The following is a 17,259-nucleotide window of genomic DNA, read 5'->3' as shown; positions in this document are numbered from 1 at the left end:
CAACCGGTTCAGTTGCGCATCAACTGCCAATAGGTAGGTGGTGTAGTGGTTAAGAGCGGTAGACTCGTGATCTGGTGAACCGGGTTCGCTTCCCTGCTCCTCCACATGCAGCTGCTGGGTGACCTTGGGCCAGTCACACTTCTCTGAAGTCTCTCAGCCCCACTCACCTTACAGAGTGTTTGTTGTGGGGGAGGAAGGGAAAGGAGAATGTTAGCCGCTTTGAGACTCCTTCGGGTAGTGATAAAGCGGGATATCAAATCTAAACTCTTCTTCTCTTCTTGTGGAATTATGCTGCTCATCTGCTTAGCAGTCCAAGAAGAAATTTAAACCTTTTACTCATCAACTTCCTGTTTGACCAGCCACAGTCTAAAGGCTCTTCCACGTAGTGGCTGGATCCACACTGCAGCCCCTTACAGTTGCAAGGTATTGCTGTACTAGGTTGTTGTTGTTGTTTTTTTACAAATGCAATTGCCGCTCATTTAAAAAAAATAAAATAGCCATTTGGTATTGAGAATAAAATGGAGAATAAATCTTCATTCCTAGGACTATTCAGCTGAGATGAAAGGTTAAAAGTCAATTTCAAGCTGCCTATTTTGCAAAAAGGAAATTGGTTGAATACAGTGGTACCTCGGGTTACATACGCTTGAGGTTACAGACTCCGCTAAGCCAGAAATAGTACCTCGGGTTAAGAACTTTGCTTCAGGATGAGAACAGAAATCGCACGGCAGCAGCGGGAGGCCCCATTAGCTAAAATGGTGCTTCAGGTTAAGAACAGTTTCAGATTAAGAACGGACCTCCGGAACGAATTAAGTACGTAACCAGAGGTACCACTGTAAAAGGTAAAGGTAAAGGTACCCCTGCCCGTACGGGCCAGTCTTGACAGACTCTGGGGTTGTGCGCCCATCTCACTTAAGAGGCCAGGGGCCAGCGCTGTCCGGAGACACTTCCAGGTCACGTGGCCAGCGTGACAAAGCTGCATCTGGCGAGCCAGAGCCACACACAGAAACGCCGTTTACCTTCCCGCTGGTAAGCGGTCCCTATTTATCTACTTGCACCCGGAGGTGCTTTCGAACTGCTAGGTTGGCAGGCGCTGGGACAGAGCAGCGGGAGCGCACCCCGCCGCAGGGGATTTATCCCCCCCCCCAAAAAAACACACAACTAAAGTAGTCTGACACAAGAAATCTACTTTAAATAGTGCCAAACTTTTTGCTGTTAGGAAAGTGATGGATAATGCACTAAAAAGTGTGGGGGAAATGATTGATTAATGGGAAGATGTATAACCACTTATGAAAGGAAATCAGGATGAATGTTCATTGTCATATAGTCAACCTGCAAACAAATCAGAAGGAACATGGGGAGGGGGGGGGAATCCTGACATCACCTAACTGCCACATAAGCTGTGTGCAAGCACACCAGGAAGCATGCCCAAGAAACAGGAACCCAAATATGGTGTGGGGGCAGAAGGTGAGGAAAAAGGGTACCTAGCTGGTTTTCCAGGACTGACACCACTCCTATCCGTAACTGTATTAATGTCATGCAGGTGGTTCATGTGACCTGAACTGCAGAAGGAAAAAGCAACAACTCAACAAAGTCACCATAAAAGTAGGTTGCAGAATCCTGAAACATAGGGTCAGTAGTTGCAGTATTACTTCAAGTTGGGGGCCTGTGTCATGTACCTCACAAGCAAACCAGAAACACAATACGGTACTGAGGCAGAGTGCAAATGTGGATCTGACCAAGAGTCATAGTGTCCTAGCTGGGATTTCAGACTTTACTCAATACACCTCTCAGTTCCTGTTCAATGGTAATAGCATGCAACCACTTGCCTTGGAGCCTCACTTCCTGTGAATAATAGAAAAGTCACACTGAGATGGGAAACTGGAAATTCCCCAGGTATGCTGGCTGCACTTCAAAATGTTATGAATTAATTGGCCTTTTTCATGGAATCCCCTGCTTAGTGCAGTCAGATTTATTAAGCAGCATTTGTGCAGCCATCACTACGCCACATTTGGCAAACCCTCACTGTTATGTACTGAAGTTCTCACCCTGGGCCAGCAGGGGGATACTGTAGATAGTTTTCACTCAGGTCCACATATGTAAATAAGGGATTGAAAGTGACATTCAGTGATTGGATAGTTACAGAAAGTGGTTACTGTTGCGTTCTAGTGAGCTCTATATAAGCAGGCTGGCTGAACCCTTCAGTTCAGTTCTGTTCTGACCTGTGAATAAACAAGAGCTGTTTGAAGAATTGCTGTGACGTCTGATATGTTCACCCACAACTTAACACTCACCATGATCAACTCCTGCCCAGAAACCTATGTCCCCATTGTGGAAGGATGTGCAGATCCAGAATTGGCCTCCACAGTCACCTATGGACACACTGTTAAGACCATATTCATGGAAGACCATCTTACTCGGCTTCGAGTGAGCGCCAAAGAAGAAGGAAGACATTGCAACAATGCCATATTGTATGCTTTGCCTTCTCCAAAGAAAGAGAAAGCAGCCTCTTTTTGCTTACCCTCCCAACACCCTATCTCGTTTTTCATCTATTAGGACCCTTATTCTTCCATCCCTGTGTTGCTGCCTAAAAACTCAAGGAGTCACTCAGTATCCACACATATAAGTTCCAGTGAATTTGGCTGGATTCAATTCTGTGTAGACGTAGTTAGGACTAAGTTGCTAGTCCCATAAGCTTCAGAAGCTTATATGTTGGAAAAAGACATCAGTTGGCAATTACTAAGATGCCTAAGCGGTATGCTTACTCATAGGATTCAAAGGTAACAGGGTGGTAAATTAGATCTATTATGCACTGGCTACTGCCCAACGCAGTATGCTTGCCAAGTCTGCATGTACAGCAGTACCTTCTCTGCTAGAGTGTGAAAGTTCAGTACTGGAGAAGAATGGGGGTCCTAAGAAGCCACGCTGCCTGCTTGGTCCTATAGTTGAAGAGAGAATATCTTGTGTTATTTATCAATGAGTCCAGAGGCATTGCACAAAGAAACAGAGAGGCAGGCATGTGAGACAATTCGTGCTGGAAGATGGGTTGGAAAAGTTCAGTACTGTCATTAAACTAAACTTATTAGGAAGAAACAGAGCATAAATTAGATAATGCATAGTTCTCCCCAAAATGGGTTTCTAGACTACTTATGTAAGAAATTCAGACCAATCAAGTGTGTTTTGGGATTTTAACATGCAATTTATTTTATTTCAATGTTTTGTGCTTTCGTAAACCACCCTGGGAGCTTTGCTGAGGCATGGGATACACATTAAGTCAAGAAAACTGTTTTATTTAGCAAACGGCATCATGTTACAGTGACCCTGTTAAACAGATTCTCAGCGTGGGATTTATTGTCATTGTGACTATGTTGTACCTCTTCTGAATATCAGTTGCCGGAAATTATGAGCGGGGAAAGTGATGTTTCCCTCAGTCCTGCTTGTGGGCTCCCCATAAGCATCAGGTTGGTCACTGTAAGAACAGGATGCTGGTCCAGATGGGTCTTTGGTCTGATCCAGCAGGGTTCTTCTTACATTCTTATATCCTTACTCTTGAACCTAGTTCTGTTCCTTGAAAGGAGTTGAGCAGCTTGAAAGCACCTTTCATCAATTATATCTGAAATGCCTGCTGTGTACGCCTTACACAGAAACAGGGATTGAGCTAATGTCTTCCATGCATTGAAACCGCAAAGCCAGAGCGCACAGAAACATTGTGAGGTGGGTGGCGCTGTCGTCTAAGCCATTGAGCCTCTTGGGCTTGCTGATCGGAAGGTCGCCGGTTTGAATCCCCACGGTGGGGTGAGCTCTTGTTGCTCTGTCCCAGCTCCTGCCAATCTAGCAGTTTGAAAGCACACCAGTGCAAGTAGATAAATAGGTACCGTTGCGGTGGGAAGGTAAATGCCATTTCCGTGCACTCCGACTTCTGTCACAGTGTTCTGTTGCGGCAGAAAAAGTTTAGTTACGCTGGCCACATGACTCGGAAAGCTATCTGTGGACAAATGCCAGCTCCCTGTAAGCAAGATGAGCGCCACAACCCCATAGTCGCCTTTGACTGGACTTAACCACCTTCTTACCTTTTACTTATTAATGTGTGGGAAGGCAAAGGTAGGCAAAAAGAGTGTTTATTTTGGTAGACCTGTGGAATATGGAACAGCCACAAGCTCTGAAAGGATTTTAGCAGAACAAGTCAGACTGCTCACAGTTGCCACACAAATTCAGTTTCACAGCACCTCAGCCATATTCCACAGTGCATATTGGATGAGTAATTACTTCCACATTCTACTGGAAGCACACAAGCATCTTCCAGCAGCCCTGAAGCAAGTGCAGACTCGGGGCTTTATTCTATTTCTTCTTGTTAAGTGTTTGCCTTAATTATTTTGGGTCCCGCAGAGAATCTCAAGGCATCGCCTCCACGGCACCTCCAGTTTCTGAACGGGTCAGTACACAGACACGATGACTTAGAGAAATGAGCGACTCTTGTGGTGAAGAGGCAAATCTTTTGAAAAATATGTGCATCTCCTTGTAGTTTTCAGATAAACATATATACTAAAAAAAAATATTAATAACTTGGTGTTGCAGTTAAAACATATTGCGGATACTAAAAATCCCAGCTCTATCAAAGGCAATAAGCAAATGATAGCTGAATGAGGCTTGGACTGCCCCCTATAGGCTTCACTGATTATTTATTAACTAATAAACACAACACAAAACAGAATACTTTGCAGCACTACCCATATCAATCCAAACCATGCCCAGCAAGTCAAGCAGCCACAATAGAAATATTCTAGAATTTAGATAATTTAATTCTCGTTTTCCTGATAGTATTTCATAAACAGCTGAAACAGAAGAAAAAATAAATAAAATGCCATTCTTCAAGCTGATCTACATCTGGCCATTCTTGAGATCTGCATATCCTTCTAATTTAAGCATTGCATGCATATGCAGAACTTTCGGCAAATTATCCTTCAATCGATCTCCATCTGCAGCAGCGTTCTTTTACATTTGTGTACAGGGGAAGCTCAAAAGCAGAAGTGATCCACGATTGCACTCTGATCTGGGTTCACCTGTGAGGCAGGCGAGGAATCCTTCCTTGGGGAAGTAACATACCAGTCCTAAGGTGTTGAAAGATCTGCCAAGGCCAGCAGAACAGAGGCAGCTTGTGCTGGAGAAGACTCCTATGGCAATCTCACAAGCGCCACTGAGCCTCTTTGCATGCAAGGTTGAAAGTAGACGGCAGCTACATTTAAATCATCTATTTGAGATTATATATTCTAATTGCGTATGAGGATAAATGCAAAACCCATTTAATCATTACTTCTGAAAACAACCATTGCTGCTCTGCATTGAGAGGCTCCACCACAGGCAACCTTCCTGAAACTGGTGGCCTCCACATGGACATCTGTGAATATGTGTGTGTGTCAATCTGAACTTTTTCTATGGTTTATTACTGTAGATCAGTGCTTTTTTGTCTAACAAAAATGTTTATCAGTACTCTCATTTTTCTACTCATATTGAAATACTGCCCCTCAATGAGGCCAAACTTAGATTCACAAAATGTTTAGGGGTATGCTTACCCCTGTGTCCCCCCAGAAAAAAGAACCGCTGTAGGTCCTAAGTAAAAAGGTTGACATAACTTAGTATGACAGGAGAACCTTCCTGACTTTGGCAACCAGTCTGATCTCCAAAACATGTCCTGGAAGGCATTTAGAAACACCCTGAGCTTCTAATACTTTGCATAAAGGTCAGCACATGTAAATCTAGCTACCATTAAAATTTACTTACCACTTGAAAGGATACCTATCAAGATCATAGTGGGATAATTTTGAGAAAGGAGGCGGACAGGAATGGCCAGTTTTGTCAATCCATCGCTAGAACCCTGTTCTTTCAACTGTTAATTAACCAAGATGGGCAAAGTTGGGATGGAAGCAGGAAACTCTGGGATAAGTTTCAATAGCAGTGTAAAGCTGTGGAAATTATAGGACTTGCTAATCTCAAAGCCCACTGCATTCTCCTTTGGAATGCACCAACTAAAAACAGAACAAAAAACACTAGATTTTGAATGCTTAGTCAGCTCTCCTAGCTCCCACAAAGAATTTATGCAGGATTCTCAAGGAATCCAACACCTGCTTCGTCTTAAGGACAGATATACCCTTTCCTTCCTCCTCTTCTCATCTTTCTATTAGTGTGAGTTCTGTAGCAAAATTGCCGCACTCACTTCTGTAGGCTTACGAGAATAGTAGAGATTCTTTCACTCTTTAGCTGAAGGTGTGTCCTGTATTATAGGATTTGCTGCCTGCTTACTTTGTAATTTTGCTGTCTGAAGCAGCATTTATATATTCTCTCCCTTTCATTTGATATTATTATACCAAATGTTTTATTAACCAAGCTTTCTTTATTCATTTTGTGTAAGGAATTATTGTGGGCGTAAGGTTTGTTATAAGAATTTAAGGACTCAGATATATAAATTAAATGTACAAAGCAAACAGGTACATAAATACATAAACCACATGTCTGAAACAGTACAGGAAGACAGTCCTGAAACCATTTTGACTCTCCCAAACTGAACAAATGTTTCTTTGCAAGGAGAAAGGAAATGAAAAAAAAACCTCCCCATTGTCTCTGTGCTCAGAAATCCTGCCTTAAGGGCACATTTAAGGTGTGAATAGGGTGAGCCTGTGACCTGTGACCTGGATTCAGGAATCGTTGTTGTTGTTGTTGTTGTTTAGTCGTGTCCCACTCTTCCTGACCCCATGGACCAGAGCACGCCAGGCACTTAATTCTGATTCGGGAATTAAGTTGTTATAATAACAAAAGAGTGGCCAAAACCCAGATAATGCAATCAGGTAACCTGCCAGACAGGAGATAAACAACATACTCAGGATTCTGTTTTAGACTGCACCCTGTGATGTATGTGTGATATATTGGGGGAGGTGGTCCTGGGCTACACCCCTTCTGTGATGTATGTATGATATTTCTGGGGGCGGTCTGGAGTTTGAGGGTGGGCAATTTAAAAAGTCTATATAAGGGCGGGCACACCTTTGTTCTGGGTCCTCCTCCTTTTCTGCGTGTGAGGGGAGCACCCTGTTGCAACAGCTTTGATAAAGATCAGGCTTACTAGCTGCTTTACTTCTCAGTACAGTGGTAATAATAATAATAAATAATAAATTTTATTTATATCCCGTCCTCCCCAGCCGAAGCCGGGCTCAGGGTGGCTAACAACAATCAACAATCAAACAATCAGATATTCACACATTCTAAAAATATTTCATTATAAAAATCAATTAAAATCAAATTAATGGCAACTAATTAAGCACGATTCTATGCAGGTTGCCAGAAGAGGGAGTCAGGCTGCGCCCTGACCAAAGGCCTGGTGGAACAACTCTGTCTTGCAGGCCCTGTGGAAGGATGTCAGGTCCCGCAGGGCCCTAGTCTCTAGTGACAGAGCGTTCCACCAGATTGGAGCCGCAGCCGAGAAGGCCCTGGCTCTAGTTGAGGCCAGCCTAACCTCTCTGAGGCCTGGGACCTTGAGGATGTTATTATTTGCAGACCGTAGGTTTCTCTGTGGGGCATACCAGGAGAGGCGGTCCCGTAGGTACGAGGGTCCTAGGCCGTATAGGGCTTTAAAGGTACCTTGGGTTAAGAACTTAATTCATTCTGGAGGTCTGTTCTTCACCTGAATCTGTTCTTAACCTGAAGCACCACTTTCGCTAATGGGGCCTCCTGCTGCTGCCGCACCACTGGAGCACGATTTCTGTTCTCATCCTAAAGCAAGTTCTTAACCCAAGATAATATTTCTGGGTTAGCGGAGTCTGTAACCTGAAGCGTATGTAACCTGAAGCGTATGTAACCCGAGGTACCACTGTATTCTCTGGTTGGCCTCTGTTATTGTCTCCTACCGATGGAGAACCTACAAAGGACTCTATAAGGGCTCTTCTGTACCCCATACGGGAATAAGGGCAGATTTTGTTTACAACAGGTTAAGGGTATACAAATATTCATAACGGATGGACATCCTAGCTCTAGCAAAAGTTCCCAAACACTCTGGACACAAACGTGGGTTGAGACACATACAGCTGTATTGGCTGGAGCTGATGGGACCCGAAGCCTGAAACATCTGGAGGGAACTAGGTATGGGAAGACTGGTTAAGAGCAATGCACAAAGCTTGAATTAAGCAGTGACATTATATAACTCGGGCTCACACTGCATGTGATATGGACTTCAATCCCTCTCCCCCATTTTTTTTAAAGTTACAATCTTCCTCTGTGTGTTGGAGGTGATGGAGAATGGATGTCACCTAACCATTCATGCTCTGCTTATTCACTGTGGCTATAAAAGATACAGGATCTCCCTATTTGTTTATAAAATAATATTTATCCCCACACAGGAACCCAAGGCAGCTGAATTCACAATCAACAGTTTTAAACGTAGCCTAATAAAATTAAATAGAATGTTAGAAACCCGAGCCTTTTCACAGGGGGTGAAAAAAGAAGAACTCTACAGGATCAGACCAAAGTTCATGATCCTGTTCCCCACAGTGGCCAAACCAGAGGCCTCCAGGAAATTCACAAGCAGGGATTAAGGGGATTAGACCTTTTCTGCTGTTTCTCCCCATCAAGTGATATTTAGTGTTGTACTGTACTGCCTCTGAACCAGTATGATTCACTATAGCCATCACTTTCACTAGTACTGACCTTCGGCAGAATGTAATGATAGCATGCTAGCCAAAATGGCCTCAGCAGTGAACAGGAGAGGGAACTCTGCATGCTCAAAACTCTGCGGTTTCCCAAAATACAAAAAACGAAAGTGAGAAAGCCACATGCCCCTAAGAAAAACAAACAGCCCACTCAGACTGCACATGAAACAGCCACTAGTTGGTTCTAAGACAAGCATAGGCAAACCCTGGCCCTCCAGATGTTTGGGACTACAATTCCCATCATCCCTAGCTAACAGGACCAGTGGTCAGAGATGATGGGAATCGTAGTCCCAAACATCTGGAGGGCAGGAGTTTGCCTATGCCTGGTCTAGGATGGTGCGTAAAAGGAGAGCTAGGAACAAATGCAGAAGTGAGAGGGGCAGTCAGCTAAGCTGCCCACACATAGCACAAGCCACCTTTTAATCACAGTGGAAGAGAAAGCAATTGTGCTGGATCTTGGAGGTAGGAGAAATTAGGGCAAGGAAGCGGTGGGGTGAGTGAGGATCCAGGAAGAAGGGAGGGAGAGGGAAGGGTAACAAGTGCAGCAGCGGCACCCAAGAGACATGGTGCAACAGCAGAGAGAAATAAAGGGTGCAGGAGAGATAGCTGGTAGAGAATAATCTGGAGGCAGAATGTCTTCCGCACATACACACAAGGCCTCACTTGTCACAACTAATAGTCATTGATAGATCAATCCTCTAAGGGCTCCACTGGGCTCCAGGCTGTATCTGGCTCCTCTGCCATGCCCTGCTCCCAGCTCACATGCTGTTTCCGGTCCGTCATCCTGTCTGAACATTGCCTAGGAGAAGGCAGAGGAGGAAGAAAGATTAAGCTGCCCTTCATTCCCCAGACGATCAAGAGCGAGAACAGGGACCGGTGGAGCGACTGCTGCACAGATTCACACATGAAGGACTGATTGTGTGTGTGATTTATTTCTGAGTAAAATATGCCCAAGAGGAACAAATTTATTGAAGGGATCTAGGTGAATATTTTTGAGGTGGGGAAAATTGACTCTGGGTGATATCCAGGTAGGAAATTAATTTGGGACGAACTTATTGATTGCTGTCAGGATCTGGTGGCGGTATGTGTGTGTCAGGGAACTGCCATCAGAGCCAGAGGGAGAGGGAGGGCTCCAGAGGGATTCCGGAGAGCGTCCCGGGAGGGAGAGAAGCAGCTCATCTTCTGGGGAAGGAAATCAGCATAGCACCAGTGGAGAAGGGGGGCAGATGGCGGAATCGGCGAGGTGGCTCTATGACTCCTCGCCGGGGACCAGCGGGGAGAGCACGGGTCCTCCGCTGCCCACACCTTCCCTGCGCAGAAGGCTTCCGCGCAGGGAGAGTAGGCGGAGACTAGGCGTCAAAGAGCTTCTTTGCTGGAAGAAGTTCAAGAAACGCCCACTGACGGATTCTGCCAGCGACTGAGACAGCCACGGGCGAGTGGCTGTCCGGACAGAAAGGGTTCACTCAGGCTAGCCAGCCAGGCGTGGCACCGATTTACGCATGAGCAACCCCTAGAACCATTACAGTGTGGGAGAGAGGGAGGGAGAATGAATGAATGAATGAATGAATGAATGAATGAGGTGCATGCCTGTATGAATGAATAAGTGAGAGGTTGCTCATGTGTGTGATGGTGATGAAATAAAAATATGATCCACCTAGATAATATCCCACTAGTCAAGTTACACCAGCAGAACAGGTGAAAGCAGGATGGGGATGTGGCAGAGCTACAATTTATCCTAAGCTCCTTCATTTTTACTGACAACGATGACACAACTTCAGGCCAGATCAAAGGCGGGTGTAAATATTTTTCCTCCCTTTGAAGTCAACAAAGCAAAGAAAAATTAAAATTAAAAAGCTGTCTTCCTGCTTCTTGCCATGCCAATGTGGAAATGAAAGAGAACAGGATAATGTGTGGACCCACACCCAGCCACGTGACACCTCATGCGGTATACAAACGGCACACTGGGAGGCCACAAGTGAGATGAAAGGTGCCATGGCCCTTTCTAGAAGCTATTTAATTTGTTTCTTGTTCTTCTGATACTACGTGGGCCTAGCTGCCACAGAGATGCATTAAAGTACCCAAGCCAAAGAAAAGCCCACAATCCTGAGGTAACACTACTTGGTGATGAAAGGATCTTAAAACTGCTTCACTTGGTAAATACATTTGGATAAGTGCTCCTGAAAATTTTAAAAATTGAAATGTATTCAACATACTGCATTTTGTAAATAAATTATGAGTACCACCAGGTACTTGAAGCTATATGCTTTTTCACCTTCTGGTGCTTTATTTCCTTCCATTTTAAATTTCTCAACCTGAGGAATAATCCACAGTTCAAAAAATATGGATGGGAAATACATCAAGAAAAAGGGGAGACTCATCAAGGGAACAAAACAAATCTGCAATATAGACGCGTTGCTAAAGGGGGGGGGGAGTGAGCAAATGAGATTTTAATCAAATTTCCCACTGTATATAATATTTTTGTTTCCTCTCCAGACGTAAGGTTATCAGCCTCATAACTACAGCAATCCTCTTCAGAGGTCAACAAGGGAACACACCTGGCATTCTTCTAGCAAACGTGTCTTTCAGCCTGAGGCATGTTGATGCACTCAGTTGTGGGAAGCATAATGCACCGTTTGTTTATTTATTTAGGTGAGTTATATTCCGCCCTTTGCATACATCACAGGGCAGTTTACAACAAGGCAGGTTATGACTGGAGAGCGGGCCCAATTCTCCTGGCTTATTAGTTCAGGGGCAGGAAAGCAGGTTGGGTGGCCTGTCTGTCCATGGTGGCAGTGCTGAGCAGAGAGCTCCAGCTACACACCTAAAACCCATGGCTTTTTTTCATCTGGAAATCACCAAAACTCAGTCCCGGCACCTCTCAGGTGGGCACCATGACATGGTGAGTTCTGGCACCTTTTTTTTTTATAGAAAAATAGCACTGCTAAAGCCTCACCTGTCTTAATAATACAGGACTTGCCCCTGATGCATACATTCTGGGAATAGATGGCATGCTGGATGCTGCCAAGTTCAGATGTGCAGGCCATTACTGTTGCCAGACTGCCCTCCCTAGTCTGAATCACGGTCAGTCTGTGTGTGCTGCTGCTGAATGAAGCTCTATGCCCACGTCTGAATTTCCTGGCCTGACCATCTATCTACTTGTTCTCCCCAACGTACACACATTTGGTGTAGGGGCTGATACAAGTAAGATGGCAGTGCCAGAGCATTTTGGGTTTGCAGGTGCAAAGTTCTGCTGCTGCATCATTCACCATACCTGCTGTTTGCCCCTCAGCCCTGGGCACCAGGCCTGCTGGAAACAGATATTACCAGTATACATTTCTGAGATAGAATCCTAAGACATACACAAAATTTAAAAATAATGCGATCTCAAGACCACCTGCACATTAGAGAGCAAGCTTTCGCCGCCAGCCTGAAGAAAGCAAAGGCGGAAATGATGTTTGAGGTAGAATCCTATGTTGCAGTTATTCAATCTTTTATTCATTCATTGTATGTATACCTATAGGCGCCAGGCAAATACGTTCCTTTTTAACCAGGCCTTTGGTTGACCTGATCCTATATACTAAGGTTACCAGATTTTTTCCAATGAATCCGGGGACACTTTTCAAGTTCAATGTATTTTGTATGGGGACTGATGTGTAAATCCGGGGACTGTCCCCGGGAAACAGGGACGTCTGGTAACCTTACTATATACCCTTTTAAAATGTGGCTCTTTCGGGGCGGATGTTATTGTGTTATTGTTATTATTTTGATTTTATATATTGCGATCTTTTCTGTGAACCGCCCCGAGACCTCTGCGTATAGGGCGGTATATAAATTCAATAAATAAATGAAAACAATAGCTAAGGAGAGAAGCTCTTTGCTGGCTAATTGCATCAGGAGGATGCAATCTGGTCGGCCCCCACAAGAAAAGGAAAAGAATATTGTTAGCTTATTCTTTGCTGAGAAAACAGCCCCTTACAATAGAGCGGAATAGAAGGCTGGTATCTTCCCAGGACCACTTAAAAACATTAAGGAAATCACAGGGCGCTCCCGAGCAGCCCAACCACAAACACCCCGCCCCCAGGGGCGCATCTGGCTATTAACCAGGTGTTTAATATCCCTTCCATATCCACAACTCTCTATTATTTATATACGCTCTGCAGTAGCGGCGGTGGGCCTCGCTGGCTCTCGCGATACTTGGGTTCCTTTATTCCCGCCGCCACATTCCACCCCCCCCCCAGCCCCGTGCGCGAGCGAGGCAACAGTCTCTCTCTCTCTCTCTCTCTCTCTCTCTCTCTCTCTCTCTCTCTCTCGGGCCGCGTCCCCTCGCGCCTGAGCTATCGCGAGAAGCGGTTGCCTTGGCTCCCCGTAGCTATAGCAGTAGTGACACAGCGGCCCGAAGGGCGAGGGGGGCGGGGAAGGAGGCGAAGCCGCCGAGGAGGCGAGGCGAGGCGATGCTCTTCGCGAGAGACGCTCCTGAGGGGGAACGGGCAGGGTTGGCCGGCGGTGAGTAGGCATAAGTTGGTAGACCCGGTTGAAACTCCTCGGAGCGGGCCTTGCTTCAAGCTGGGCCGGGTCTTTAGCCCGCCTCGAAGCCGGGGAGCCCAGAGACCTCGGGTGGGGGGGGGGAGAGTAAGGCGGCGCGCGACCCCGGCTTTGATGAGGGGTATTTTTTTTTGGGGGGGGCGGGATAAGCACCCCCTCCAATTCCCTCGAAATATGGGGAAGGTAAATCCCCCTCCATTTTCACTCACATTTTTGGGGGGCATTGTTCCCACCCCCGTCGTTTCAGGGCACCCCCCCCCATATCGTGTAAATGCTGAACTAGACTCTTAATCCCATTCCCCCCCCCCCATCCCGGTGTGGGCACCTTTTTGTTGTTGTTGCTTTGTCACGCTACAGGTGTTAAATGGGCACAGCATAGCTGGAGAATGCAGTTGACACACACAGACATATACCCACACCCCGAAACTGCAACAAAACACATCCTGTTGAATAATCTTAAGGACTCGGATTCATCAGATGCAGAAAAGTGTTATCCTCATTTTGTCAGGCATGTTCATATGGGTTCGGGCAAAACATTGGCTCTGTTGGTATGGGCTAATTCGTTATCCTTGTTGGTATAAATTTGGGCTTTAGCAGGCCAGCTACTGCTACTTAACATTTTAAGGCCTCCTGCAGCCTGGACCTAACTTTTTAAAATACCTCCCACAATTGTGTATGTGTGCGCGTGTGTGTTATCTGGCAAGAAAAGATTATCTTTGTGGCATCTGAAAGCCTACTGCGGTCCACAATGCTTATGCGACAATAAACCTGTTTTTAAGGTTCCACAGATCTCTTTTGCTCCATTCTGAAGGATCTTGCTTCTTTCATTGTTCCCTGCTTCACGTTATGCATTACTAGAAATGCCTGGTAACCTTTAGGAATCTTATACTGTAATTTGAAAACTGTGGATTAAGGCTGAAATTACAATATATAGATAGTATTGAGCTATTCACTTTCCTCATCTTCCTAATAACAAGGCAGGGGTATTTTGAAATAAAGGCTGTTCATCATACTGTATGGCATTGGCTTCCAAACTATTATGCAGATTGTTGAGCTATTTACAAGTTTATCAGGGTTTTCTCAATGGGAAAATGAGTAATGGCAACCAGGGTTCCTTAAGTTTCTGCAAAGCAGGCTCTAGTCTTTTCCTGCAAGTAGATCCACTGCCAGTGGGCTGCAGAAGGTGGGAGGGTTTTGCTTTTCCATACAATTAAATCTCCCTCATGATTTGTAGCTGCAAGAGAGTATCATGTACAGTATTCTCCATTCAGAAAGAGCAGTGATGAACACCGTGTGTGTGTGTGTGCGCGCGCGCGCGCACTCTGAAATGTATTGTGCAACTCCAGGATCTTTTGGATGAGTTTGATCTCAGGTCTGATTTAAGTTCTAAAATTTCATTCCCCTGACAGGGGGACCCAGTTTATTTCCCCAGACCTCTCAGTGGGTTTTCATACGATCAACTGTGGTATCTTTTTGATTCATTGTCTGGGTTAGCAGTTCTGTTCCCACTTAAAAAACTGTAGTTTAAATACATTATTGTCTTACAATATGCTATATAAACAGCTCAAAGAAAGCCACACTAGCATATAAAATAGCTGCATTTCTTGTTACTGTGTAGTCACATCTACATACACGTGCAAAGAAACACAATGCCTCTAGTATCCCTTTTCAAGATTAAACTTGCAGAAATTCTCTCACTGTAGTCCTAGGCACACTTATCTGGAAACAAGTCCAACTGAACATAGTGACATAGTGGGGCTGACTACTGCATTTTATTAGTACAGTGGTACCTCGGGTTACATACGCTTCAGGTTACAGACTCTGCTAACCCAGAAATATTACCTTGGGTTAAGAACTTTGCTTCAGGATGAGAGCAGAAATCGTACCGCGGTGTCGCAGCGGCAGCAGGAGGCCGCATTAGCTAAAGTGGTGCTTAAGGTTAAGAACAGACCTCCAGAACGAATTAAGTTCTTAACCCAAGGTACCACTGTACTGGTTTTGTGGTTCTTGAAGGGACCCTGGACAAACATTTTTTTGAAGGGTTGTGGGAAATCAGGTACTGTATTTATCAGTGTGTAATTCATTTCAAATCCATCTTAAACTATAGCTGGTATTTCAAGTTGAGCATTTTCTGAAGGCATTGACAAATTACAGTATCTTGAATTCAGAATTTAAAAATTAAAGAAATCTACCTGCATTTATTATTACAGCACCAACTAGCTTCCTCTGTCCTCATCTAACATGATGTTTAGCACACCCATTCAAATTGACTACAGTATAGGCATGAATGGAATTTCGTATTCAATGATATCCTTGACACATAGGAAAAAAATTCCATTAGTTTTGGGTGACCTCATAGTCTCACTAGATATGCACCAATTAAATCACTATATCTTCTCTGTAATGTAAGTAGTATATAATATCACATCTAAAATACTGTGAATATTTATGCAGTGCAATTTGATGTGGTTCATTACCTGCCCATGAAGAGCGGGGGGCAGCTGGGTACACTTGTCTTGGGCCCTGGTGGGCTAAGCTGGCCAGGGGCCCTCACCAAGGGCTTACTGGACTTATGCTGTCATGCCAAGAACACCCTGGGCCTCCCAGCTGACTGGGGACTCTTGTTTCAGTCAAGCTCTGCACTGGCCTGGTTCATAATGTCTGTTCATGGCCTGAAGCATAGTTTGTTTTTTATTTTTTGTTTTTTATTAAATTTTGACATAAATATATTTCACAAACGTACAAAAGACAAAATGAAAAAGAAAAAACAGAAAAAGAGAAAAAAAGAGAAAGAAAAACACGAAAAACATACAACTTTAAATGACATTAATCGACTTCCCTTTATCTCGATTTCGGAAAATATGATCTTGTTTATCTATCTGCTGTGTCTATTCCTTAATAAAACTTTTTACGTAGTAAGCATTATCTCATGCCTACTGTGAATTCTGTAAGTACATATATGTTTCTGATCAACATTTTGATTTTCCCCTTGTCTCTATTTCCATATATATCCTAAATTTATCCCATTCATTGTTAAATTTTGCACTTCTTTGGTTTCTTATTTTCTGTGTCAATTTAGCCAACTCCAAATAATCGGATAATTTAAGTTGCCACTCCTTTAGTGTTGGGATTTTTGGTGTTTTCCAGTACTGTGCTATGAGGGTTCTGGCGGCCACCGTTGCATGGCCTGAAGCATAGTTTGAATGCTTAGAGCTCTTAGCCATTGTAATTTAGGAGTAGATTCTATTTTGCCAGTTTCCGTCAAACATTATACACCTTGTATAAAAAGTCTTTTTGGTCAAGAGAGGTCCCCATGAAAACTTCAGAAAGTTAGATTCCTTCTATGTATAAAAACAACAGCCACCTTCCTTTGAATGCAGCTTCAAATTTCATGAATTTAAACAGGGGAAATGGTACATTAGACAACTTTTGTATTATTTAGCCAAAGAGAAAATGTTCCCCTGAGCTGTATTTTATTCTTAGTTAAAATGTACTGATTGCCTTTATATGATAAAAAGCATGCAGAGGGTGAGCAATTTAGTTTCATCTGTTCCAACTATCTACAGAAACCTCTCCTCTTTTTTAAAAAAATCTTGCTAGGATAGCAGCTCAATCGTATCTCTTAATATTCAATAAGGACAGGACGTCTGCCAGGCTTGAGAGAGGTCTGGGTAAAGAGTCCTCTGCTCCCTGGAAAATGAAGATGATGGTGGCTGCTGCAGGAGTTTTGCCAAGTGCTTTGCTTCTCTTAGTGCTGGGCCGAGCACCATCATCCACTGCTGCTGTGAGCCACCACTGTCCAGTGCTGCCTGCCTCACTGTCTGTCTCCCATAGGGTTTGCCAGGACTGTGATGATGGGAAGAGAAACTTCACAGCAACTTCTACCTTGGTTTCCCCAGAATGCCTGTGGGCAGTGGCGTAGCGTGGGGGGTGCAGGGGGGGCCGGCCGCACCGGGCGCAACATCTGGGGGTTAGGGAAATCCACGGGTTAGGGGGCGCAAATCCATGGGTTAGGGGGCGCAAATTACTT

At 44.5% G+C, this 17,259-nt stretch overlaps 1 protein-coding gene across 8 annotated transcripts in view; it reads left to right on the top strand.

Annotated features, from left to right (window-relative positions):
• Nucleotides 1-12,893: 12,893 nt before the first annotated feature.
• The window catches only part of USP54 (ubiquitin specific peptidase 54), a 102,695-nt gene continuing 98,329 nt past the window's right edge, over nucleotides 12,894-17,259 (top strand). For 2 of the 8 annotated variants that reach the window (XR_014564029.1, XR_014564030.1), the window contains exon 1: nucleotides 13,045-13,190. The gene's annotated coding sequence lies outside the window, so the exon portion shown is untranslated. Of the gene's footprint in view, nucleotides 13,191-17,259 lie in introns of all 8 variants that reach the window. The other 6 variants (XM_083738229.1, XM_083738230.1, XM_083738223.1 and 3 more) reach the window with 6 other exon arrangements.

The sequence above is a fragment of the Podarcis gaigeae genome (genome assembly GCF_964106915.1).
Source record: "Podarcis gaigeae genome assembly, chromosome: 5".
NCBI classification, from domain to species: Eukaryota; Metazoa; Chordata; class Lepidosauria; order Squamata; family Lacertidae; genus Podarcis; species Podarcis gaigeae.
This window is presented reverse-complemented; position numbering and strand designations above follow the sequence as displayed.